This window comes from Triturus cristatus, chromosome 3_1 (assembly GCF_964204655.1).
Source record: "Triturus cristatus chromosome 3_1, aTriCri1.1, whole genome shotgun sequence".
NCBI classification, from domain to species: Eukaryota; Metazoa; Chordata; class Amphibia; order Caudata; family Salamandridae; genus Triturus; species Triturus cristatus.
This window is the reverse complement of record NC_140583.1, coordinates 405834765-405861980: the sequence shown is the minus strand read 5'-3', so window position 1 is coordinate 405861980 and position 27216 is coordinate 405834765. Positions and strand designations below refer to the sequence as shown.

The 27216-nt window shown below is 47.7% G+C and overlaps 1 protein-coding gene and 1 long non-coding RNA gene across 4 annotated transcripts in view; one reads left to right on the top strand and one right to left on the bottom strand.

The window, feature by feature from the left end:
* LOC146860335 (uncharacterized) overlaps positions 1 to 7545 on the bottom strand; it is a 108593-nt gene extending 101048 nt beyond the window's left edge. The window contains exons 1-2 of the long non-coding RNA XR_014978812.1: positions 7413 to 7545; positions 5323 to 5420 (exon numbers count right to left, since the gene is read on the bottom strand). This is a non-coding gene — a long non-coding RNA (uncharacterized LOC146860335). The remainder of the gene's footprint in view (positions 1 to 5322; positions 5421 to 7412) is intronic.
* DMXL2 (Dmx like 2) overlaps positions 1 to 27216 on the top strand; it is a 2034639-nt gene that overhangs the window by 88763 nt on the left and 1918660 nt on the right. The window lies entirely within an intron of this gene.

Below are 27216 nucleotides of genomic sequence, written 5' to 3'. Positions count from 1 at the left end.
AGGAAAAAAACTAAGCCTCTGTAACCGGTTTACAAAGGCTTGTAAAAATGCAAATGGTCTTTACAGACCTGTGAAAAACTCGGGCGTGCCGGAGATAAGACTCCAGACACTGCCCGGCTGAGCCCCCAGCAGCCCGAGTTGCACAGCAGCAGCCCGGGCTGAGACACAGGACGGGGGATGAGGGGGGTTGAAGCCCTTGGGCCTGGGCAGAAGTGTGACTGGGAAGGCGCGACCCCCTTTGTATCGCTCCACAGCCCCCCTGGGGGTCGCGCCCCACAGTTTGAAGACCCTTGTTCTAAACTCTGATCATAAATTCAACATAAAGCAATATGCACAATAGCTAATAAATGAATAAATGACAATAAGTTTCACAAAGTTTTATACTACACAGAGTTACAATGGTTTACACAAATTCTTCGAAACAAACTGGTCTCTGGCTTATTTGCCCCCACCAAACGATTCACTCTGATTCTTGCCTGCTCCTAGTAGCAGAAGTATTGTGTTCACACTCCTTGCTAGTGACAGATTTACTCTGTGCAACACATTCCCACAATGCAACTCTACCCAGATTCAAAATCCGATTATCTACCGCCATGATTGCATTTTTTTCCAAAAATTAAGGTTTGTGAGGAAACAGACAATGCTGCCATAGTACAAGAAGAAAGACTTGATTGATTTTTTTTAAACGTTTGACTCTGATAGGATGGGTAAATGTATCTATCAGTCCTCCTTTTCTTGTATTTTTTATCTTCACCCAATCTCCAGCACTGACTTTAGTATCTTTCACAGCCATACGCCTATCAAAATATTCTTTCATCTTTTTCTTGATCTTTTTTTTCTTCATTCTCTCCTCCTCACTCTCTGGGACCTGTTCTATCCCAAGCAATTTCATTTTATTCACCCATGCAGGACCCACCATGTCATTAGGTAATATCTTCTTGAACAACAGAAAAGGTGTTACACCTGCGGCAGAGTGTGGTGTTCATCTATACATGCAAACCTTCTTTTAAGTTCCTTCACCCAACTCAATCCATGAGACACTGCATGCTGAATGCACTCCTTAACAACTTTATTAAAGTGCTCAATCATTCCATTGGCCGCTGGATGGTACAAAGATGTCAATTTGTGCTTGATTCCCCTCTCATTCAAAAGCTCCTTCTGCCCAGCGAGAAAATATGACTATGCATGGGAAAATGAATTTATCACCACCTGATACTCTAGTTGGACCCACAATGTCCTAAGTGACCTCAATCCAAAGACCAGGTACAATCTCTCTAATCACCATAGGTTCAGTTGTACACTTTAGGATTTTATCACTATTGCCTCACTCAATACAATTTCTCACCCCCTTTTCAATCCACATATCCAAACCTGGCCACCAGTAACTCATACTTACACTCTCGTTATTTATGATATCCCTGGATGGCTTCCTTGGGCATTATGCACCAGTCTTATGCTCACCTTGCCAGGAGGAACCAGTCTACCTCCTCTCGTTATCAAGCCCTTGTTGTGTAGTTCCTATATCCCTGATAGGCTCTGTGCATTGGAATAACATACACTATAGATTTGACATAGGACTAAGGACAGTATGTCTCTATCGAGTATATTAAACTTAATTGCTTGTGTGTGCCAGCTAACTCAGAGGTCACTAGAAACTTCTCGAATATACAAGAAGGGATTAGTCTCTGACAACCGCATAAACATGACAACTTTGTTTCCCTTTACAATCTGAACAATCTCAGAATTGTGGAATCAATAGATAACAGTTTCACTCAGTCAATCGTGCATGCTTCGTTTCTACAGAGTTGCACAGAAATAGAGAGACGGGCGTTTCAATAAAAGGGTTTATTGAACAGTCTTATTTCTCATGCAAGAAATATGAATTGCTACAATCGTAAGACAGACTGCGAAGTACAATATGTACAAGGTTAGCAGTAAGATAAAATAATACTGCAATAGCATGGTTTGTAGCTATGACATATATTAATCAAAATACATACATAAAAATCATAATGCCAAAATGCGATACTCATCTGATGCTTCTAAATTGTTCCACCCCAGTGTACCTAACCTAAGTGCAGTACAAGGTTTGAAGTAGGTGCTATTTCTAAAGTAAAGCTAGCTATATTTTAGTTTAGCCAAGAGTTGCCAAAAGATTCTCTAAGTTCTAGTCAGCCCCATACCTGAGAATGAGAGAGGTTGGAATCTCTTTTCTGGATTCGATAGTCTAACCCCCCACAAGGGAAGTCAGAGAGCACTGGAGCTGGATTGTCTGCGAGGAGGATGACTTCCGAACTTGCCATGGCGAACCGCGAAGTCTGGGTTAGATCGAATCCTCCGGGAACCGCAATTTTGCCAGGGCAAGTGCTGGTATATTTATACGTTGAAGGTGTCTAGGAAGGCCTGTATTGACGTAAAAGTCGGGCAGAGGAACGTCATGAATGAACCCCTAAGGAATAGATGTTCATGCATACTTAATGAGTTCTTGGAGAAATCAATATTCAAGCTGGGGCAAATTCCTAAAGGCTTAAGGGTCTTGTTTTCCAAGAAGTCGTTATGACGTGGATGGACGGATGTAGGTGGCCATGCCTGTATTTGGTTTGTACGGACAATGTCTAAATAAGGGCAATGTGAATTGTACCTATATAGGGGCATAAATCGGGAAACCTATAAACAGAATCTAAATCTGCACACAGCACCCTCTTCCAATGAAACTTCATCTTTCACCTGCCAAAAATCTTTCACATTATCACATGACTTATCCTCTTCAGACAATCCCCCCCCCATAAATCTGTTTTACCTCCTATAACTTTGTGTCACTTTCCAATGCTCTCCTCCACTCGTCCTCTTGAACAATACAAACCTGATATCAGGCAGACCATGACACTCTCATGACTAAATTCATACTCCAGATCATAATTTTCTCAATCACCTGTTCCATTCATGCACAACCTAGAGGAACAATCTGCTATGATATTCATCACATCAGTTGCATAGGAAACTACAAAATCAAATTCCTGTAACGCTACCACCCAGCTTCGAATCCTACTGGAGATTGCATTGATACCTTTTTTTACAAAAAACTTCCTTCAAAGGCTTATGATCTGTTTTTACTTCAAATGAGCTACCCCATAGATATTTTTGCAGTCTCCTTGCCGCCCAATAAACCGCCAGAGCCTCCTTCTCTGGCAGGGGTGTGGAATTTAATAAAACATCTACTTGTCCATGGGCAGGTTGCTTCATAAATCTACTTGTCTTTTAACAAAATCCACTTGCCCCTGTGGTGCCATGTAGTGCAGCGACAAATTATGGCAGCAGTCTCATTATATAAGAGCTCTGATATAGCCTCTCTGATTATTCCAGGGCTCAGACCATAGTAGTGTTTGAATACATGCAATACCCTTATGTTGCCAAGTTTCCGCAGATCTACATACTGGGGCTGAGCAATAGTTCCAGGGTTAGAATGCCCTTTTGAGTAAGTGCAAACCAACTAACTTGCATGTTTTAAGGGTTTTCAACAACTCTTCTCTAATCTTTTCTCATACTGAGAAATGTTGGAAATTTACTCCGGACAATGGCAGACGTAAACCCAGAGTTGGGAAAAAAGTGGTTGGAGGGAAAGTAAACTTGCAAACACTCAGATTTTCGCGTGAGCAAATAAATCTACACATGCAAATTTGCGCATGCTAAAATGCAGTTCACAAATATTTTCTTGGAGTACTATTTCTTGTCCCACTTCTGTAAATTCTTGGGAATTCACAAAAGCTGTATAGCTGCACTGAATGCAAGGACATATACTATGGGTGAACTTTTTAGACTTTCTTCAATAATTGGGCCCCTAATTTGGTCTGCCATTGACCGTGACCTTTTGTGTTTATTAAAATTCTGTGTATCGGCTGGCTTCACTGTGAGTGACAGCATTCTGCTCTTTCACAAAGAGCATATCTGCACATAAAGTAGTTTAGTTCAGTTCCAGTAACTGCTGTGGCAGTGTGCTTTTTGAGACCAAAAAACTATTTTAGCTTTTGCCAATGTTTGTTATAATGGTGAGGGCCCGGCATCTCCCACACCAATAAGGTTTTACAAAACCATGCCAAAACAAGTCACACATTGATAAAACTAAAAAGCTGACCACCAATGTCAGACCTACTGGCTTTGCCAATGCTGGTTTATTTTTGTTTCCCATAATCTTATTGAAACTCGTTACACTGATTTTCCATTAGGAGTATTTTTGGGAAATACTAGAATGCATCAACACATGTTACTAAATGATGCTGCACAGAGATGGTACCTGAAATTTTACAGTAGTTTAGCACAAACATTTTTTTTCCTGCTTTAATTTTTTTTAATGAACATTTTATTTTGAAAGCAAAGAATCATCAATCTTGCTTTCAAGCTTCTGCAAATATTTGCATCAAATCAGGGAGCATTCTGGGAGCATTATACATAGCCTCATATTGCTAATCTTTGAAAACGCGTGTACACATGTTTATAGTGGAGCCACTGTCAGTAGTGCAGTCGGAGCTTACAACATTTACTTGGAGCGCTCACCCCGATAATAAAGGCTTTCAATTAATGAACCATAAATACAAGTTGGAACTGCATTAGCATATGAGCACAACTGTTACCTTAACTGAAGACATTGCCTTTCCCTGATCCATAATGTGGTACTGCAAACTGGCAGCCAAAGGGTTTGTGCTTCTGGGGGTTGGGCCTACTTGTCCCAAGGACAAAATATACTTGGAAAACGTGTGGCCCTTGACTCCAAACAATATGTCCTGGTTGTCGGACTATAGGAATTCTACATCCATGCCTGTGACCGAGTAATTCACCTCAACTCCATGTAACGCTCTAGATATGAACAAAGTCGTGTTCACCTTTCCAGCAGATACCTGCTCCAAAACTGTTTCGAGCGCTTTAGTACTTGTATTTGTCCTCAAGATGGGCTTGGCACCTAGCTCAAAGCATCACAAGTTTGTCTTTCCCAAATTCCTCTTCAGTTATCCAAATTCTTTCTTACACACCCATTGACCAGGTAAAGTCTACACCCTTTCTCAATAACTCCCTCGCGCTGCCACATCCTTCTGCAAATCCAGGGACACATTTTCTGTAAAACTCTGCAGTTCCTGGAAACTTTATCAGCTCATTCTTGGAAGCGAGACTCTGCATCTCCACGATGGTATTCTCCAAATCCTGTTTCGGTTGAATTCCATCTGCCATAATTAAATGCCCAAGATACTCTATCTCAGTCATGCCAAATTTGCATTTCTCATGTTTTAGCATTAAACCACTTCTACTTAGCCTCTCCAATACTTCACTTACTTTAAGATCATTCTTCACCCGCGTTCTTCTAAAACCAGTACATCGCCTTGGTATACCTTCATGCCTTCAACACCCTCCAACACATGCTCCATAGTCCTCTGAAATATGGCAGAAGGAGAGATTAAGCCGAAGGGCATTTGCACATACTTATAAGTCCTAAAGGGTTTGATAAATTAAGTTAACTCTTTGGACTGGGAATGTAATGATAGCTGTTGGTACGCAGAGGTCAGGTGTAACGAGGTAAAGAATTTTGCGCTGCCCAGACAATACAACATTTCCGTGATATTAAGTAATGGATAGCGATCTGCCACTATTGCCTTATTCATTTCTCTCAAGTCCACACAAAGTCTGACCTCTCCACTCACCTTCCAAGCCATTACCACTGTCCACTTTCTAAATCACAACACACTCCAGTAACTTATCGATCTCCTCCTTCAACAATTTTCCTACCTTGGGAGTCACGCCAGTCCTTAGCTTTACGCGATGAACATAATTCTTCAGGTGTCCTATCTCCTTTTGTAAAAACACAGGGAATTGTACTTCATAAGCTGTTGCTTGTCTCGTCCCATCATCTCTTGATACTGTAATATTCCCCTTTGCAACCCAGCCATCTTCTAACTTCACTGAAGGAGTATCATTCAGATCCAAAAATACAGATAAGTCTTTCTGATGACGCCAACTAATTAAAGAATCTCCCTTGAAGGACACATATATTTTAGCAGGAATCATTCTGTCACAATATTGGACAGTGCCCAGAAGTATCCCATCAACCTGAATAGGTTGTCCACCCTAAGACTTGGGTGTAATATTGGGTTTCTTCAAACTCACCAAACTCTTCAAACTCTCCTCAAAAAACGTCCTGGGTATCAATGTTATTTACGCCCCAGAATGAAATAGCATTTTACTGGAGAACTGTTGATTTGCACTGTCTCAGCTGGTCCTTCGCTCTCTCCATTCCTTATCTGAATCACAACCTTCTCACAATCGGAGTAGTATACTACTTCTCTCACTTTTTTCGTAATCTTTGCTGATCTACAGCAGGACATGAAGTGACCCTTCTTACCACAAGTTTTGTACGTGGCCACCCAACCCGGAAACTCCTTCAAATTTGCCAATGGCCGCTATTCCCACACCTTAAACCTTTATTCTGAAATTTCTTCCTAACTCTTTCTTCCTGCCTATCAGACATCCTCTAAATCCCTTTTGATTTTATTGCCTGCACCACATCCTTCTTTTCATCACTAGACTTCTGATTACCTATAACTTCCACACAAGCTAGTTAATGCTAGCATGTCTTTGCTGTTGTTAAAACCTCATTGAGTGTGGGATTATCTTTCAGCCATAATGCTTTTCTTGCCTTATCCAGTAAGCACCCAAAAATAAATTGGTCATGCAACCTTTCACCAGTTGTCGCTCCAAAATTGCATGTGGAAGCCAGTTTCCTCAAAGCTGGTATGTAACCTTCATCTGACTCCCCCACATGTTGCAGCCTTCTCCCACAATGGTAATGTCCCAAAATTGTACTCCTCTTTGGTACTCAAATACCCAAATACCTCCCGCCCCTGTGGACCCGAGCAGTGTATAAGCAAAGGCACTATCATCTCTGGCCCCACAGAGGTACCGGATACTCTGGCATAATGCATAAAAAACTTCTACCATCTCTGCCATGGAATTGTAGGTTCCGCTCGGAGATAAAAGAAAGAAAGAAAGGAGGAGCCGTTACGTTTTGCATATTGTCTCCAATAAAAAAACAAGGCACCCACGCACACACTTTTACTTTCACATACACACTCTTAGTCCAAGCACCAGTATCCAAACTTCTACTCGAGTATCCAAATGTCCAAGTGTCTGAAAGCCAACCACTTAAACACACTCACACACTTGTAGTGCTAACAGCAGTATTTGATCTGAAAGTTCAATATCCAAGTGTCTAAACCTGTGAAGAAAAAAACCACAGATCTTTTAAACACAAACGCCAGCACCTGATGTGGTACACTAGAGTACTCAATATGTCATGCACTAATCACATTTTAAAAAAAAAAAATGACATCAGCTGAGCTTCGTCAGTGTCGTCCCTTGTGCGATCGTACCAAACAATTTGAGGAATGAAGAGTCCGGATTATGCCATCCTCCAGTACTGGAAAGAATGCGGCTGCCCGTGGCTCACGCAGGGGGCCACTCAAGAGGGCAGCCCTCTAGTGCCATCTGGGCACCAACGCACCCCCTTCTCTAATGCAGGGACTCAGGGAGGAGTCCCCCCCATCCTGGCCTGTGGCGCGCTAGGCGCGTCACTTCCGACGCGCCGTGGATTGGGGAAAGGTATAGAGGCCTTCCTCTGCCATCCCGGTGTCCTCTTTTGCGCCGGACATGCCGTCGGGAGGTCTTGCTGGTCGTTTTGCAACGAGGAAGAAGAGGTTAGTGGCTTGCCCCATCCTCCCCGGTCCCACCCCTGAGGCCATTGTCTGTGAAGTGGACCCCTCCTCATCAACACAGACCCCCCTCCCCTTCCAGTCTTTACCGGGTTCCCACCCGAGGTCCGCAATGGACTGTGCTCGTTGGGCGGCGCCGTGGCATGGGACGGGGTGGGGAAAGGGCGGGCGACTCCTTTGGCCCGTTTGCCCAGGCCTTTCAGAGCGACCTCTAGTCTAGGGGGGCTTTACCATGCTAGCTCCCCTAATGGGTCACCTCCGCATGGCCTCCTCTCAGGATGTAGACCCTCGGTTTGAGTCGGCCTTGGCGGGGGGGGGGATGTTCTATTGTGGGACCTTCCAGGTCCCCACTGGGGGCAGATCATGTCCCTGTTTCACCCCCCCTCCTCGGGACTCCCGGGGGGATTTTAAATGGTTCTCCCGCTGGGGAGTCGGTGTTTTATGCAGTGAGTCCGGGGCCTGCTGGGGCAATTTCTTTAGCCTCTTGGCTTCTTCTCCCCCCCCGCCTCGGGACTCACGGCTCCTGCCTCTGGGCTTTAGTGGCTTGCTTGGCCTGGAGCAATGCGGGGGAGCAATTGAGCTATTGCCTGCCTCAAACTTCGCTCTGAGGCAGGTTTCCTTTAGGCCAGTCATAAGAAAGGTTTAACCTCACTGTGGTGGGAATACGATATGCAGGATGGTTAATTGCTCTATTTCAGGTAGAGGCACGAGCCTCTGCAGTTTGTATCTGATAGACATCTAGCCGCAGATTCCTTAACTTAGAATATCCCCAGGCGTCAGACTGGTCCGGAAAAGTTTGCGCAGCAGCACCTCTGCGTACCGGGGGCGGCGCTGTACGGCTCCGCCCTGATGTCATCCATGGACAGACCGGCGACATCAGTTTTCTTCTTTTCCGTGTCAAGACGCAGACCCTGGAAACCAGCAGTTCCTGGCCTTGTTTTGGGCCTTCTCGGCACCGTTGGTGTCGTACCGGAACAGTGTGCAATGCCCTCTGGGTTCAAAGCCTGCGAGGCCTGTGTGCGTCAGATGTCAGGCACTGACCCACACCTTATTTGCATGTGGTGCCTTGGTGTGCACCACGATTCCAAACAATGCGGCGACTGTCAACAGATGAAGCTGAAGTCCCTACGGGAACGCCGTATGAAGTTGTTGGCCGCACGGCTGTTCGGCCCTGCTACTTCTGGGTGCCGCTCGAGGGAGCTCGTTTCCGAGGCCGCTCCCGAGACCAGCGCCCTAAAAAAGGTAAGCGGGACCACAAGCATCCACTGAGGTCCACCTCTCGTAGGCATGCCGCTGGCGCCCATTCCTCTCGTATTGGGTCAGCTATGGGCCCCGGAGGTCACCTCCTCCATACCCTCCTTTTCCAGGAGTCGGAGCGATGCGCGCCCAAATGGAAGCCTACTCTCGGGCCCTTCAGGTCTACTTTAAGTCCTCCGCTCTCCCTGGTGCGCCTTCGGACCCCTCAGAGGCGAAGGGTACTCTGGCCAGGCCCTCGTCAGCGGATCCTTCCCCGACCAGGGTTTTGTGCACTGACTCCGACTCCGGAGCAGAGGCGACGACGTTGGGCCAGACCATCCTGGTCGCTTTAGCACACACTGCCAGTCAGCGCATAGCCCTGGGCGGCTTCCTGCGTGGACGGTGGGAGCAGCGTCGGCGACGCCGAGCTTGACGCCAGGCTCACACTGCCAGTCAATGCATAGCCCTGTGCGGCTTCCTGCGCGGACGGTGAAAGTGGCGTCAGCGACTCCGGTCTCAGAGCCGGGCACCAAGTGGGACCAAATTACGGGTTCGACGTCCAAACCCACACCAAGCTCTAAGCCTGATCCCACGTCTGGGGCAACGCATCATCCGATGTCGGTCGACGTCGAGTTAGCGTCCATCGTGGAGGCCGTCAATGTCCAGTCGACTCCGACACGACGCCTGCCGACGCCGCTGTTGACGCATCCCTCGCCGCCGGTGTCCATCCGTTCATCGACACCGGCGTCCATGCCTGGGGTTGACCTCCCTCCGGATTCCTCGTTTCTGTCCCCTCAGCGGGGTCGGGCGACTCCGGTATCTGCTACGGCCTTTTTGGAGGCTGCTGCTGCTTTCCCTGTTCGGGGACCACTGGTGCAGGTCCCTAGTGCGGCATGGCCTTCGGGTCGTTCCCCAGCCCCGCTCTTTATGGCAACTGGGAGAATAATCCTCCAACCGTCTCCAACAGACTGCCTCTTGTCCCCTCCTAGGGTGACTACTGAGCTAGGGGCCGCCTATGCGCGGACTATCATCTGGGCAGCTGCTATCCTCGGCTTACACCCTCCTGTGGTACCCCACATCCCGATCCTTTAAAGGATCTGCTCCATCTCAAGCCCATTACCGTGGAGCCCTTGCTACCTTGCACCTGCATGGCGCGTGGGCACAACCCTCTTTCAGAGCCCCGGTTGATTGGGCAATTGCTGGTAGGCTCCGTCCCGCCCCGGGGGATCCACTTAGCCTGTCCCTCCACCCTGCCGCTCAGGACCTGGTAATTCAGGCAGCCTTTGGGTTGCTGGACTCCTCCACTTTGCCCCCGTTTCCTCCCACCCGGGAATCCAGGTGGCTGGATGCATGTGGAAGACAGCTTTTTTCTTCTTCTAGCGTGGACATCCGCACTTTAAACACTACATGCGTGTTGGCACGTGCATCCTCTGCACTCTGGGACTCCGTGGCTAACCTTCTCCCTTCCCTTCCGGAGGAATTGCGCCCTGAGTTACTCCGTCTTGTCCTTCATGGCAAGGAATTGGCTCATTTTACAATACGCTCCTCCCTGGATACCACAGACTCTGTGGGCCGTGCTCTTGCACGGTCGGTGGCTTTGCGCCGTCATTTCTGGATGCGTGACAGTCGCTTCCCTGGTAATATTCGGGAGAGCCTCCAAGACATGCCGTTTAATGGAATAGACCTTTTTGGGTCCCACGCTGACTCTGCGATCTCCAGGCTTCTGTCAGGGCTACCGTAATTCTGCCGTGCCACTGACTGCTTGACTTTTCTTCTTCGTTGAGGTCTTCCTTTACGGACCAATTTTTATCAGAGGCAGGTTGGTGCCTCTGGATTGTCTGTATAGCCGTATGGCTGGGTTGTTTTTTGTTTTAAGTCCTCTGACTCTGTTTTGCCAAGAGGACCCCCTTCTTGCCAGGGGTTGACCCTTGCCCTATGTGGGGTATTGGCTGGTGTCTGCCTTTGTACGCTCCTGTGGAGTTTTCATTATGGGTATCCCTCTGGGGCTCATATACCTCCTCTTACTGTGTCCCGCAGGGTCGCATCGCTCTGTTGTCTGTAGTGCTTGGACTCCAGGTCTAGGTCTATGCTGTGTGGTATCTACCTTGCATAGCCTGGCATCTTGCTTTTATCCTATGGTCCGTCTTTTGGTGCCAGCTTCTGGGTTGTTCTCCCAAGTAGGGAGTTGCCGTGGACCTCTCTGTTGTAGATTGTTATGGCCTTTTTGCTTATTCCCCAACAGTTTTCTCCACACCCCCACTGCTTTCGCGCAGCGATTTCCACTTTACGCTAGCATTCTTAAATGTGGCGGACTCGTGGAGACTGTTCTTCTTGAACCCCGCTCTTCCTGGCGTCTAGGACCCGTGAGTTTGTCCTAAGTACTCCCTTGTTAGGCTCGTTTTTTCTTATAAATTGTCCTGCGAGGGGACTGTTTTCTCTTTTCCGGACTGCCGGCTGACGTTGCTTGTAGCCTGGCCTAGTTCCACTTTCTATGTAACTGCAGGTACTTTTGAGCGTACCCTAGTGCCTGGGTTTGGCCGGGTTTCAGCATCTTCTTGAGGCTGTTTCTGCACCATGTTCTTCCTCATGGCTTGTGCGGCCTATTGCCTTCTTGCTATTGGGTGCATCTCAGCTGTTCCTGCTGTCTTGCTTCCTGGTGTTCCTCCTGACCGCGTATGAGCGTCTTTCGGGCTGTGTAGGGGTATCCTTTCAATGCTTTCCACATGTCTGACTGGCAAGGGTCTCTGCAGTACTCTTCCTCTGTGGTACATGTGAGGGCGCTACGCGTTCTCTCCCCCATACCACTTAACCAGTCCTTTGGGTTGGCTTGTCGACTGCCGCATCCTGCGGTTCTTTCGCACCATAAGGTTCAGTTCAACTTCCTGCGAGGTGCTGAACTATCTCTTCATGCCAGTTTATTTGCTGGGTGTGTTTTGTGTCCATGTTGGCCCGTGCTGGGCGTGGGTCGGTATCCTGCTGCCTTCGTATCTTTACGGGAGCAGGTTAAACAGTGTTTTACGCTGTTCAAGTTATTTAGCTGGGGCTAGCTCTGGCTTCTTGTCGACACTTTGGATACTGTGGATCCTTCATGCCCCTCGGTCTTCTTTTGAAGTTTGGCATTTTTTTCAATCAGGCACAAGCATTCTGGCTTGGTGTTTTCCTTCTCTCATCCCCTCTACATGTGGGGGTTTTCGTGTTATTCTAGATGGGCTGTGGTGCCCTCGCCTCTCTTTGATTCCCTGCTCTCTTCAGGGCTTAGGGGTCTGGTGGTTGGCCGCCTTGTCACTTCTGTCCCCACTGTGTTTTGCCCTTTGGCTGACAACACTCTTTTGGTCATGTTATTGACGTCTGGGTTCTCTCTGGACCTTCGTTAGGTTCAGTCGCAGTCCCGCCTCCTCTAGGGGTTTGGCTTTGGTATCTATTCTAAGTTAAGGAATCGCCGGCTAGACATCTCTATCAGATGAACAAGTTACTTCCCTTCGGTAATAATGTATCTAGTAGAGACATAGTCTAGCCGCAGATTCCTTAACACCCGCCCGTCCTCCCCATCCTGCGACAATCTTTTCAGGTTGGGCTTCTTGCCTTCGCCTCCCTTTAGGTGGCTTTATTCCTCTGCGGGGTGGCGTCTTCTCTTCACTCCGACTCACGAAGCTACATTCTGTTTCGGGGCTCTGCTCTGCCCATTGTTGTGATTGGACGGTATGCTCATGTGCCATGTGTCCTTTACAACCCCTACCCTGGGTTGTCTGATCTGCATCTAATTATTCCCTTCTATCTTCAACCGCTTGAGGTCTCTTGCCTCCCCTACAATCCAGCGGTTGCAGTCTCTGACAATGCATTCGGCAGGTCCATTTTTCAGACCTGAGGTCTCCTTTTGGGTGACGCTTTATGATACTTTCTTTGCTCCTGGGTTCTGGACTGGTTGTCCTTCACTGTCATATATTGTGGTTGCAGTCTTTTTGCCGGCTGCTGTGATGGTTCACCATGGAGCTATGGCTCAGTGGTGAGTCGTGTGTCTCTGGTGGCACAGGCTCACACAGGCCAAGGGTTCAATCCTGCCTATGCTCTGCATCTTCTTCTGCCTCCAGGGGAGGTTTTGGACTTAACGACTGAAGAGGTCCCTCCCAGAGTGGTGCTCTGTTCTTTTCCCTCCCTCAGTTTACAATATATGGTGCCTGGCACTGTCTTCCTATGGCAGAGGTCTTCAAACTTTTGTTCGTTGAGCCCCCTCAGCTGAATTTTTTTAGATGTTGGGCCCCCCCACAACCTGAAAGAAATTTCTGGAATCAACCGCCACGTGCATATTCCGGGCATATCCAGCAAATAATGTTCAATACAATAAGAGTGTTTAGTAAATAGCAGGTTTGTGAGTGGGTGTGGTGAAATGACAGAGGCACACAGCTCAAAACACCACTTTTCAAGATAAAATGTGCGCAGATTGTTTTTACTAGGATGCTTTGTTTTACACATGACATAGATTGATATTAACACCCTCAACATAAATGTGACAAGGTGTGCCTGTTTTTCAGAGACGATCAGTCTGTGGATGGATTTTTGCTACTGCCATCCTCAGATTGTGCTCCACATCCAGTCTTGAACGGTACTTAGTATTTAACACCGCAAGTGCTGAAAACCCAATCTCACATAAATAGGACGAGCTGAAAGGTAAGAGAGTTTTGATAGCAATTTCTCCCAAAGCTGAATATTCTGCAGACCTTTTCAGCCAAGACAGGGACTGTAAGGGAGACAGTGTTAGATTTTTCGAGCACTCCCTAGCTCAGAGCTCATACACGAGAAACAATTCTTCTCTAGAAATCATTAACAAACATTTTAGGCAGCATTATAATGGGATAATTGCCCACCAACCAGTTATGGATCCGAAGACAGTTGAAAGTCCACAGAGAGGGCGTTGAACGAACACCTAATTGAGAATTCCTAAGTAGTACGATAAGTTGCTTGCCTGAAGCAGTGGGAGTTTAGGACATGTCTGGCTTATGTTTTAAAAAAAATAGAACTAATAATAAATTAATAATGTTGTCTATTTTACTTCAGGGTAATGTTGTCTGACAGACTTTGTGATGGCATGGACATGTTAGTAATTTTGGGTGCCCTGGGCCAAAACTATTTTGGGGGCCCCTGTTCAATACAGCTTTGAGTTTAAATGATTTACTTTCAATTATGCCATAGCCTATTTAGCCAGGCTACTAACGGTGCACAGGCACTGTAGTCGAAATTCTAAAAGCGTTTACATCTAATATTCTGAGATAGTGATGTGTTTTCACTGTTGTGACAAAGCAGCAGCCCACTAATTTTACAGTTAATAATATCTGTGATATCCTCCAATTTCTCATATGTGAGGACTCGCTTGGAGCTAACTTTTTTATGGTTAACGTTTTTATGGTTGTTGCATGAAACAAACACATTTCTCTGCAAATAGTAATAGACTCCCTCACATCAATCACAATAAAAAGAGATTAAACAAAACGGTATTTGCAAGAATCTGTTTAGGAATTATTCCAGGCCATCAAGGCAAAAACAGAACTGTCTCTATCAAGGAGCCCCTGGAAGGCTGGATTGCAGTGCATTTAGATGTCTCCTTTTGTAATTTAGGATGAAAACCTTGATGGGGCAGGACATGCCCATACCTGTGTACAGGGGTGAGTGAGGTGACCATATGAATTTGGGTGCGCATGTTGGTGCAGAGTGGGACGAATGAATGTATGGTTAGTGGTGGGCTTATTTGAGTGAGATTGCAGGTTGAACAGTGAGGGGGACAGTTGAGTGAAGTGGCACGAGTGCAGGTTGAGTCGTGGGCTCGTGTGACTGCAGGGTGAGGTACAGGGTGAACAGCGCAAGTGCATTGTGAGTGCAGAGTGATCACTGTGAATGGAGGGTAAATGGGTCAATTGTGTGAGTGCATGGTGATTAGTGTGAGTGCATGGTGATTAGTGTGAGTGCATTGTGATCAGTGTGAGTGCAGGGTGAGCGGGTGAATGGTGTGAGTGCATGGTGATCAGTGTGAGTGCTGGGTGAGCAGGTGAATGGTGTGAGTGCATGGTGATCAGTGTGAGTGGAGGGTAAGTGGGTGAATGGTGTGAGTGTATCGATCAGTGTGAGTGCAGGGTGAGGGTGAAAGTGAAGGGCGAGAATGAGGAGCGAGTTGTCTGAATGCAAGGTGCAATCCCAGACACTTGAAGTAACTCAGCATGTTATTGACCGCAGCGTAGGGTTTCAAATGTGTTAAACTATTGCTATTATGGCAGTAACCAAGGATCAGGGTGGAGGAAAGAAATAGTGTGCTGATCCCTCAACAAACTTCCAGTCTTATGATTAGGCTAGCCAGCTCATTATTTTGATGTCACAGGTGGTATAAAAATAAGCAGTCACCTAAAGCCGTATTTTCAGCACTTGTCGGTGCATACTTTGAACAGTAAATATAAATAGAACTTTTAATTGTTTTCTAGAGCTGCCTGAATGATCCATGACTGATAATAAAAGGGAACAAAAACAGAAAAGTCACATTACAAATGAATACATACTACTTTATTTATAACCATATTTAGTGTCAAGACAAGCAATTTTCATGCTGTTTAAACAACACATGGCTGGCTGGCATTTTGCGCGCCTGTCTGTGTAATTTTAAAAGAAATTTTCAGGGATGTTTTAAGGATTTTGAGGGCCCTGGGCCAAATGTATTTTGGGGGCCCCTGTTCGGACCAGCTTTGATTTTATGATACTAAATGTGTGTACATATGATATTCAGGGATAGTGATGTGTGTTTTCAGTATGTAACACAACAGCACTTCACTAATATTACTGCAAATAATCTCTGTGATACCCTCCCATTTCTCATATGCGAGGTCCTGTATTGATCTAAAATAACTTTTTATATGGATGTTACATGACGCATAAACAACTTTTGGCTGCAAAATGTCTGTAATAGACTCTTCTTATTCATTAAAAATGAATGATAGAAAAACGCTATTTACAACATTGTGTTTAAAAAAATGTCAAGGTCATGAGGGCAAGACTCTGTAGAACAGAGCTGGCTCTTTCAACACCCCCTCCCCCCCCACCCGCTTTAAAAGGCTGGGGCCCTGGGCCAGAGCCCACCTTGCCCATGCCTTAAAACATCCCTGGAAACTTTGTCTCCTTTCTGGGAAGAGCTATCTCTCCCAGGAGGGGGTTATTTCATAGACCTGAAATGCTTCAGCTGCAGTGGGAGGCAAGGGGTCTCCTCTGCTGTGATATCGAACGCGAAGGAACAGGACTGTCTGTTCGTTTGCTTTCGGTTTTAGCAGAGGAGACATCCTGCCTCCCACTGCAGCTGAAGCGTTTCAGCTCTATGAATAAACTCCCCCCCCCCCCGGAGAGTTAGCAAAACAAAAGCATGGGATCGTAAGGAAAGATTAGAGAGGAGCGTGCGCCCCCCCTGAGATGGTGTCGCGCCCCCCAGGGGGGCGCGCCCTACAGATTGAAGATCTCTGTTCTATAGTGATGTTTTTTTTCACCATACCTTGTTTTTTCTTTTCTTTTTCTGCACACTGTTTCCATATTTTCAGTTTTTGGTGGTGGCTTCACGTCCTGATGCGGAAAAGTCTTCTGACGAAAACTGATGTTGGCGGGGCGGGTATTTATGGCTCCGCTGATGTCACGTCCATGGACGACGTCAGGGCGGAGCCGTACTTCACCGCCCACCGGTGCGCAGAGGTGCTTCTGCGCAAAATATTCCGGACCAGTCTGACGCCGGGATATTCTAAGTTAAGGAATCTGCGGCTAGACTATGTCTCTACCAGATGCATCATTACCGAAGGTAAGTAACTTGTTCGTTACGGGCCTTTATAAGGCAAGTCCTTTGTATATCCTTGCAAATGGTGTGCATGCATTGCATGTATGCCACAAGCGTTTAGCAGCAATTTTGCACGCCTTTTGACCCCCACCCTCCCTACGTGACATGCAGTCCGAAGTGCACCGAGCTTGTGGGGGACAAGTGGCTGCTCTGACCAGAGTTCAGCAGTGAGTTCCTTGACCCACTGGGGCCGTCAGCGCGGTGAGTCGATGGCCTTGCCATCGAGCACTTGGGGGTGGGGGGGGTACAAGTCGAGCAGGTCTCGTGGGGAATACGTGTCCGGTTTTAAAGGGTGCAATGTAATATAGCCAAGGGCGAGTATTCTTGGATGTGGGAGGGATTGTTGATGGAGTTCAAATTTTCCACTGTCTCCAGCGCGAGGGCAGGCGACTATTGGAACCCGCCCTTGTGCACAAGCAGACCCCAAACCCCTCGGGGAACGTGTGCCACAGTTAAGTACCTAGCTCGGTGGCATTGCAGATCACAGACCCGAACCCTGACTGTGCAGCAGGTGCCGGGTTGTAGAGAGCCACACAACTTAGGAACAATAACGGGCGGCCACACACAGCACACCTGTGGCAGCGCCCAGCTATTGATCCAATACTACTGCTCTGTGCGAGCCTTGTTAGAGTAGCGGGCAGCCTTGGCAGAAGCAGAACGGCTCGAAGAATTACTTTCAGCAGATATTAGCTGTGGTAGGTTTGGGAGTGAGTTCAGCCTTGTATGTGTAAGGGAATATGCCCTGGGTTGCCAGTTCTGCGGCAAAGTTACATCGGGAACACACAAAAAGGCTTTGTTGCAGAGCAGGAAATGGGCATTGATGCGTAGGAAGTGATTGCCCTAGTCCGAGCTCCTGGACGTGCTGCGATACTGGTCAATTGAGGGAGGAGCCCTTATTAGCTTCCCGTCTTGAAGACTTTCCTTTCCAGTCACAGTTGCAGCCTCATAAACTTGAGTTTAAACTGCAAACGTACAGCGCTGGGGCACTCCCGTTTCTGCTGCTTTGCAGCAGTGCAAATTTTTGCGGGCTACTCGTTCGGTATGGCCTTCCATAAAATTGCTTCCGCTGCTTTGGGGAGGACACGCTGGTGGATGGTCCCTATGTGACAGGGCATTGGGTGTATGGCCTTCAATTGATGCGTGCGCCGCATAAGTGGATGCACACTGCTCTTGTTGCGTGTGCGGCTTCCTTTTCTAGCGTGGGAAACTGCGGCTTTCGCACCCCCATCCCCACGGCACAACTGGGGGGGAGCGGTGTTGAGTGTCAACATATTACAGCAGCTATTACATTTTGTAATGTCTCAAGTGAATAGAATCCTAGAAATGTTTTATTGTGGCAGTAAGCGTATTTTATTATGGGCTTTATCATTGCTGCACATTGCCTTTTACGTGCAAACAGGGCGCAGTACTTTTGCAGGGCAACACATTTCCGGCCTGCTTAGCGTAGCCAGCAACTGTAGCACAAGCGCAAGGTATACAGCCTTTCGTGTGACAAGCCCCTCCCAAGTCAAGGGTTCAACTCCCGGCAGTGGAGGCAAGGTCTTCTTTCTGTTAGGAATTAGTTACTTTCGGCAGATGCTGCGGGCCTTATTTAACGTTAGGGTTAAAGAGAGCCACAAGTGTTCAGGCCATAATGCATTAGGCCACCAGGTCACACAGCATTTAAAAAAAAATAAAAAAGAAAAATGGTACTTAAAACGGCAGGACATCAGTTTTAATTGTGCATGTTAATTATTCTTTAAGGTCTCTATTGTGCTAGCCTGAAAGCACAATTCCCATCATAGATGAAAATGCTTGTTTAATTTATTATTTGTTGTTAGAATGGATCATTTACATAATATACAATATGTTCCTGTCAATGGTGCTTAGATTTGAAATTCGTTCATATTCACTCTGTTTAATTTGTGTGGAATGAGTTGCAAACAGCTGCTAATGGATCATGGACAGTTACGTTGGCTCACAGAGCTAGGGTTGCTTGGATGCTATACCACCATCCGTTTCATGTAAGGGCTTTTCTGGTGCGCATGGCGCCCTCCCTCGGGATGTGTAGCGGGGGGACGGCGTTGACTACAGACGCACCTGGGTCAGTGGCCAATGTCTTGGGGATCTCAGCTAGGGGAAACAATCGAGCAGCAGCGGTGGCGCTTCTGTTTTGTCCAACAAAATCCACGTTTTCTGGTTCTGCTGACCGGAGGGGGAAATCTTAGTCTAAATCCACCAAAGCAGCAGGGCACTCCGTGTCTGATACACAATAGACATACATTCACAAACCAGAGTGACCCCATTCAATTGCCGCTGTAGTGTAGCACCAAAATGGCCTTCGCTGATGTCTGGTCGATGCCGCTAAGTATGGGTATGTTGCCGCAGTTTATCTTGAATCACCTGCCCCTTTATCCATGGCAGCATGGCGAGTGTTGGAGTTGTCACCTTTCATGTGCGCTGTGCTTAAGAAGTTGAGGAAACACTGGTTTAGAGCACAAGGGTCAACAACGTAGTAAGGAACACCAGGCTTTCCCAGTATCAGGAAATGGCAGGTAGCTGGACATACTGTACCGCATCCCTGTTCCCACTGTCTTGCCTGCTCCCTGGTACATATTAGCAGAAGTTTGGGAGAGCCTGACCTCCCCTAGGGGTGCCTGGCTTAAGTTTGAGGGACAAGTCCAAATATGTCACATTTACTGAACGTGTAAAATTTCTATTTTCTGTGCATAGTTGCAGGCCAAGGAATGGCGACATGGCCCCCGGGTGTTGGGGACGGTTTTGTTGGTTGTCTAGCTTCTCAGATGTTTGTAGCAAGCTTGCACATGGTGTCGTGTCCGCAGAGTTTCGGGCAGGTTAGCATCCCCACCTTGCATTCAGCATTCCAACAGCACAGTAGTTGACAGAACATGGGAAACACTTTCCCAAATCTGGCACCAGAACACAAGGTTAGTCAGGACCAACTTGTTTGTTGGGTGACTTGTGCAGGCGAATACTCATTACAGTTCTTGCACAGTGCCATTGTTCCAGAATTGAAGCGTTGCCGGAGGAATCCCTGGGCATAAAGGAAGGTCACACAAGCAGCCAGGGGATCACAGAGCAGGTGCACTCTGTTCTTAGCGTAGTATATGCAGACTTCATCTCCTACACCAAGGAAGCAAGCATTTCATTAAGTGTTGGGTTGGACCCATACTGGAAATCGAGTAATAATTTAGCTATGCTAAATTGCCAGTGAAGATAATGTTATTCGGGAGCGATTGAGCACTACTGGTGGCCATTCCTTGCTTGAGATAGATGAAAGCTTTAGATCCCTGATAGTACCCACATACTGGCCCAGTGGCTAGCAAGCCATCACACCCCAGTTGGGGGGGGTGGGGGGGCAATCCTGTTAAATCCTAAGGGAGACTAGGAGGGTACGGGACTGGTGCTTAGGTAACCCTGACGGAGCACGGGAAATGCTGGCAGTAGGTCCACAGTACTCTACCAGTTCTCCCCCACCAGGGGTATTAGAAGCAGCCCCAATTTTCACCATGTGACCAACACATTAGAAGGCTTGGGATACAATTTCACCTGTCCTCTGGGCTACAGCGGGCTGTTCTGTTGGGGGGGCTCCAGAACAAGGTGTATCACGTTGGCCTACAATGCAAAGCTCATAGGGGCTTAGTTTAGGCACAGGGGGCCTCCATTTGCCGGACCTTCTGGTTTTGGCACCTGGCATGCGTGCAGGTGACCTGTCTGGCTGTTGCGGAAGTACGGAGGGACTCTGGTGGTCTCTACATCTCCCTGATAAACGGCTGCTAGTGGTTTCCTGTGGCTACAGCTGGGTTTTACACACATGTCTACATGTTTATCGGCTGGCGCAGCACATGGTAATCAGTCTGTTCCCTTGTATTGGGGATCATCCAGGGAATGGGGCACATTAGGGCTTAGTCACCCCAGAATGATATGCACAAACTGGCACACGGTGCGTTAGGGTTTGTATCACACAGAACTGGGGGTGTCTCATTGGGCACACTCACTGCCTGTGATAATACTGCAGGATAATTATTGTTTAACCCTAGGAAACTGGGATCTTATGCCCATTTTCTGTCTGTCTTTGCCACCGGTTACCAGCCCAATGGTGGGAAAGTACAATTTTACACTTACTCTAGTAATTACAACACAAAGAAAGGTGCTGCGAAATGTTGTTGAGACTGCATTGTGCTATTGGCTACAAGGGCCTTTATGAGGAACATCATACCATATAGAAACAGGTACCATGTATACTTGGTGGGCATTTCTAGCTTTTAAAAGAAAGTGAGACAACCCAGTAGAGTTTCATTACAAGGCCTCAGTTGGTTGGGCAAGTTCATTTATAAAGCATTAAACCAGGCAGCCTGGGAATTAGGTAGGCATACGATTAGTTAAGATGTTTGTTCAAACCTGGTAGAGCATAACAACCATGGTTAATAGTGGAACCACGAACAGCCTTGCAAAGCAATGTTGTAGATTTCCTGTAGAATTCTGGATGGAAAAGCTTCAGGGATAAGGCCCGGACCTTTCACCCCTCGAGGGACCATCACTAATTCCGAGCAAGTAGGCGTTGAGCATACTAATCCCCCAGCGGGTGTAGCACAAGAGAAACGTGTACATGTGAATGTGTGACCTCATGACGCCCTGTATTAGCAGTCCAGGTCACACCACGAGGGCAAAGGCAAGGCCTCTGCCCCTGATGGACTAGGTTTAATTTCAGTTGTGTGGGAGTGGGGCTCGCAATCTCGTTGCATCTTGCTAGGTCTGGTCAATGCAGCTAGAATGAGCCCTCGGCAAACAAGGGCAGATAACCGGTCGCCTCAGCTAGGACATATTCACCCGCGCTTTTGCCAGGACAGCAGGCGGGTTGTCATCTAACAAGTGGACTGCGGTACAAAAAAAGTTTGGTAAACCCGGCGGTAGAGCACAAATGACGACAAGGTATTATATACAAGTTGGCATTCCTAATATTCAGACAAGGGCAGGCACTTACACATATTGTCCCCTCCGGTTTCCACAGACTTGTCTGCCCCCTGGGTTATCCTTCTATGGGCTAGAACCAGAGACTGGAAGGGGCATCTTCTGCGACCTGTGTCCCAAATAGGTTTATAGTCCACGCTGTAGCTGATGTACCATGAAGGTCATGGTTACTACTTAGGTTGTCCAAAAGTTTTGGGGTCAAACTAGGTTGAAGCAGTAAGTCTACAGTCCTTAGGAAGCACTCCGCATTCCGGCAATCCGGGTAGGCAGTTAGCGATGCATAGTATCAGCAAGTGGATTACATACACCAGTTATTCAACGGCATCATGCCCCGGGGGCACGCACGTTTCACAAAAACACAGAGCTGCAACCAGAAGGGTGCCAAGTGGCAAAAAACAAATAGGTTTAATATATGTGTCTTTGGCCTTACTGCTGTGTGGAGCCAGTCTCCTTTAGAGGTACGCCCTGGTGAAAATTGGGTGCTTCTTAAGGTTCTCATGACGAATGCGGTTTGTGGTATCTCCCAGTGGACCCACTGGGGGTGTACTGGAGCTAACATGAAACTGGGAACCTGGGATTCCGACACTTTTGCGAGTTTAAGAAGCCAGGGTCAGAGATGGACAGCAGGTACTGTACATCTGGGATCCAACGGCAGTTAAGCAAGCGGGGTGCGCTGCGAAAGTTGTCACTACACGAAAGGGTGCTGTGTCGCCAATAGTGGGCACTATACATATATTGTTTCAAACCAGATTTGACACCATTAAGGTGTTCGCCAGGGTTTAGCAATCAAAGGGGTCTGTGCAATTGGCTGGTCAACGGGGCGAAGCAAGTGCACCCCAGAACCAAGGGTAGGTGACATGTTCCTGCAGTTAAGCTCAAATGCCCCGCCCGGTTAGCTATATTAGCTATGCTGATGGGGACGCTGTCGGCCAACATAGTGTGCTGCTGTCCCAATAAATGGGTAAACAAGGTGTCAAGCGCAAAAGGCTATGATGTAAAAAGAGCATTTGGCACGTCCAGTATTCAACAAAAAATTGACACTTAACGGAGCAGGTAATTTTCCACTGCTGGGGCTGCACAGGGTGGGCAGTGTGAACCCCTCCTCCCCCCCCCCCCCTTTTTTTTGGGGGAATATTCCAGGATGGGGGTAAAGTAGGACTTAGTAAATCCTGAATGTTAGGCACCATATTGCAGACAGTGCACACTGTGTTAAACCGGACAGATTCACTAAGCTGGTATGCCTAGGGGGTTTCACCACAGAGGGAGCTGAGCGGGCGAAATTCCCATAAGGAATGAGGGATGCATGGCATGTGCAGGAGGACACCCCTGCTCATTGTCCAACACTTCTTGTTATGAACATTCCTGTACGTCATGATTTAGCAATCAAAGGGACTGTGCAAATGTTAAGTACAAACCTTCTGGCCCTAATAGCCAAAGTAGCCAGGTGGGTTGTGGAAGCGGTCACCTAACAAGTGGGCTGCTGTCCCATAGATGGGACACAGGTGTTTACGCACACGGTGCTAGAAGAATGGCAGCTAGGTGGGAGTAGCAAATAGATGGGGCAATGTGAGCCATGGTGTTTGAAAACGTCCAGCCCAGAGTTGGCACAGGGCTGAGTCATGTGGGGCAGTGGGACTTTCCCGCAGGAGGGTGAATAGTTCATTGCACAAGTTCACAGGCCAAAGGGGCTTTGGTTTCATCAGACTCCAGCTGATCCAGGCTAACGTCAAGGGCTATTGTGATAGAGATGGGGTTCATTTATCACCAGTAGAGATGGATCTCTTTCTTCTGGATTTGCAGATGGCTCTAGAGATGAGAGGTTGCAGGTAAGACCATAGCTGTTTCAGTGGGGGGCTCTGGTGGCGACAGAGGCCACCTCCAGAGCTGTGGCGGAGTTAGAGGGCGATCTGGAAACAAATGGGTACAGAAGGGTACCTCTGCGCGGCACAATAGGGGTGCCTGAGCCAAATCCCAGGAGCCTCATGGGAGGTTCCTAGAAAACCGTGTCGGTGCCCTGTTAGTCCTTCGGATGGTTGTGGGCCTGTACAACCGGGGGCTTGCCTTGCTACACTCCGCCCTGAAAGGGGCGTGAGTAATATGGGACCAAGGTGTCATTTGATCCGGGAAGAGGATCACCAGCAGAAGGGGCAGCACAGATGGGGTTCGCCCCAGTGCTGCTTGGCTCATCAGGCGGGCAGGCGGTCCAGATGGCTGCCTGCCCTTGGATCGCCCGTAAGATAACCCACCATATTTCATGCTGTTGTATGTAATAAACCTGCAGCAATATTTACCCAAACAAAAGTTGTGTTGTGTATTTATTTATGTAGAATGCATGCATGCTATGTGTTTGTGTGGGAGGGGTGTGTTGCCAATGTTGGCACTGTACTTGGATACTTGGGGAATGGCTGATTAACAGAAAATTGCTGATGCGCATAAAAGAAAGAAAATGTTGCTGGAATGTAGTCAGCCACATTACAAAGTTACCAAATCATCCCAAAGAAAGATGGCTGCCAAAGTGACTTTTCTACGTGTGTCCCAGCGTCATCCAAAGCCTTCAAAGCAGCCTCCCTGCATCCTCAAGATGCTTCTAATCCTCGCCAACGTCCTCGCATTCCATTGAAGAGCTGCGCCAAAACAATTGAAGTCAAACGAACCAGCGTCACGTGAGCCACCAATCCTCGTGGGAGTGGTTGAGCTAGAGACGTTATGTAAACACGGTGAGATGTGCGCTTGAGCCAAAGCCAAACTTTTAACTTAAAATGGCTTGCGCAAAGCGCCTCCCAAAGTCAAATCCAGCTGAATGCAGTGTCCTCGCCTGCACCGCCACACATTAAAATAAAGTGACATTAGATGTTGATGATTCTGCTTGCCTGCCTTGACACCCTTAAAGAAGGCCAATAAAAGTCTGTAATATTGGGGTCTGTGTCGTGAGTTGATGCTCCCAGCCGTCACCAATGCGAAAATTATAGATCTACTTCCTTTATTAGGTTCAGTATCCAATACATTAGACAACAACCATCAGCGGTCTGTTCTCTGCTCAATCTCCTTGCTTACTTAAAAGCATTACATTTTCTTGTACAATTCCTAGATGTTCCAGTGCTCTCTACGAGTACCATACAGACACTAGTACTTCGTACCACAGTTATCCAGCAATTTACAAAAGAGAGGCTGGAGGTACAATGACACAGCACCTAACACAGTGGGTAAATTATTAAGCAGACATGATGGTGCTAGAGTCTAGAAGACCAGCCATCTTGATCTTCAACACCAGGACAGATACTTCATCAACATAAAAATAGTATGACTCTGCACCCACATTTAGAATAATATCCTTATTATTCAGAACCGTATGAATACGTGATTATATTATGCAGCGCACAGACTCCAATGTCTTTTTTTAAAAATAAAATCATTTCTTTACTAATGATTCTTTCATCAAAAAAAAGTCCTTTCATTTTCTTATTTTGCTGTTCTCTGCTGTAGTCAATGCGTTTCGTCCAAAAGGATCCTATTTTAAACATATTTTAAAAGGTTATACATATACAGCAATTAATATAGAAATACAATACAATCATATTCATGACACCATGAAATGAAAAGAACTAATTCGAACAATCTCATATTCAATGCAGTAAATTGACCCGACAGTGTAAAATAGTGTAAAAATAAATATACATTAAGTACCTATATTAACTGTGCAGTACTTGTATAATAGATATATTTTTATATCTGCATATTATCTTTTGTATGGTTTGTTCAAAGTGAAACCATTGTGCATTAGAAGACATCAAAGTATGTTTTCACAAGCTGCCCATATATAGATTCAGTGAAAAAAACAACGGTTACAGGGATGTTATAGTTGGGCTCAGATTTCACTGTAACCTTTGGTTGTTTTCAGTTAATTTCTAAGGTTTTGCAAATTCTATTTCCTAACTCCTAGTCCACGCTAAATGCCTAAAGTCTGCACTTGGCGCTTTACATCGTACACAACATGCAGACTCTCTTAGACCATATTTATAAGGCTGAGCAGGTGTATAATACATTTGATGCAAATATTTAAAATTAAGCAATCTGAGATTGGGGGGCGTGGCTAGCGGCCAAGCATGGCGGCTGCTTAATCGAAGAGCTCCGGACCCGGGCCAACAAGATCCTGAGCACGAGGGCCGTAAAGCATCTGAAAAGCCCTAGATTGCGCGGCGGGACCCTGCCGGGGGCACCAGCGGCGACCCGGTGTGATCGGAGGGGCGAGGGGGCGCCGAAAACCGCAGATATACCCCTGGAAGCCCCGTGACGCGGGCCGGGTGAATGCCGGAGCTACGCGGGGTGCGGCCCGCGAGGTGAAGAAACCGTGCCCGGGACAGGGTGAATTCGCCGATCGGACGGGGGAAGAGAAGCGGGCGCGAAGGTGAGAGCGTGCCCCTCTTCCCCCCCCCCCCCCCCCAAGAAGCGGCGAGACGAATGCCGAGTGGCGGGCGCGGCGCCTACGTGAGGCTGTGGATGCGGTGAGGCCTAGTCCTGGAGGGAGTGTAGTGCGAGGGGAGTCACTGCCCTCTGGGACGTATGCGGTTGGAGGACAGCGGGTCCGAAGACCGGTATATACTGAATGAGGCCTTAAGGGACACTGCATGACCAAGTGGCTACGCTGACGCACTGAAGCGCCGGCCGAGTGTTTGACGGAGGCCTGAGGTAGGACGACCTGTGCAAGACCGCAGAAGTACCCTGCTGAGCCGCCTCCTGCGACCGCAACCCTCGCGGAGGCGCTGTGGGATTGCCGTGGTGGACGGAGCGGCGATGCGGGGGTGAAGACCATCTACCGCCGGGCGTAGCTGAAGGCGGGAGGCAGAGTGCGCAGAAAAGTGAGAGGCATAGGCCGGTGAGTGAGATTACTGGAGCCTCAGTGGGCAGACCACCGGGTCAACGAGGAGGGGGATACACGGCGGAGGAGGCCTCAATCGGCACCCAGTGCCTGCCACGCTACTAGGGCTGATCCCGGGAGTGAAGGACAATATGGGACGGAAAGGAACGAAGTCCCAAGAACACGGTGCCCACAACACGGTCCAGGAGGCGCCTATGGAGGCATCACATCACAACCCTGGCGACGCCGCAACACTGGCAGCACCGTCCCACACGGACAAGCTGGACCTCATACTGCAGGAGGTGCGCGACTCCCGTAAAGCAATAGAGCTCCAAGTCGGTACCCTCACCACCGGCTTTAACCTGCTAAAAGCGGACCACGCCAAACTAGCGGACAAGGTGAAAGAAAATGCGGCAGCGTTAGTAGAAGTAATTCCCCGACAATCGCAGGCGGACTCTAAAATTGCAAAACTGCAGGAACAAGTGACCATATTGATGGACAAGGTGGAGGACGCAGAAGGAAGGGCCAGACGGAACAACATCCGCGTCATCGGG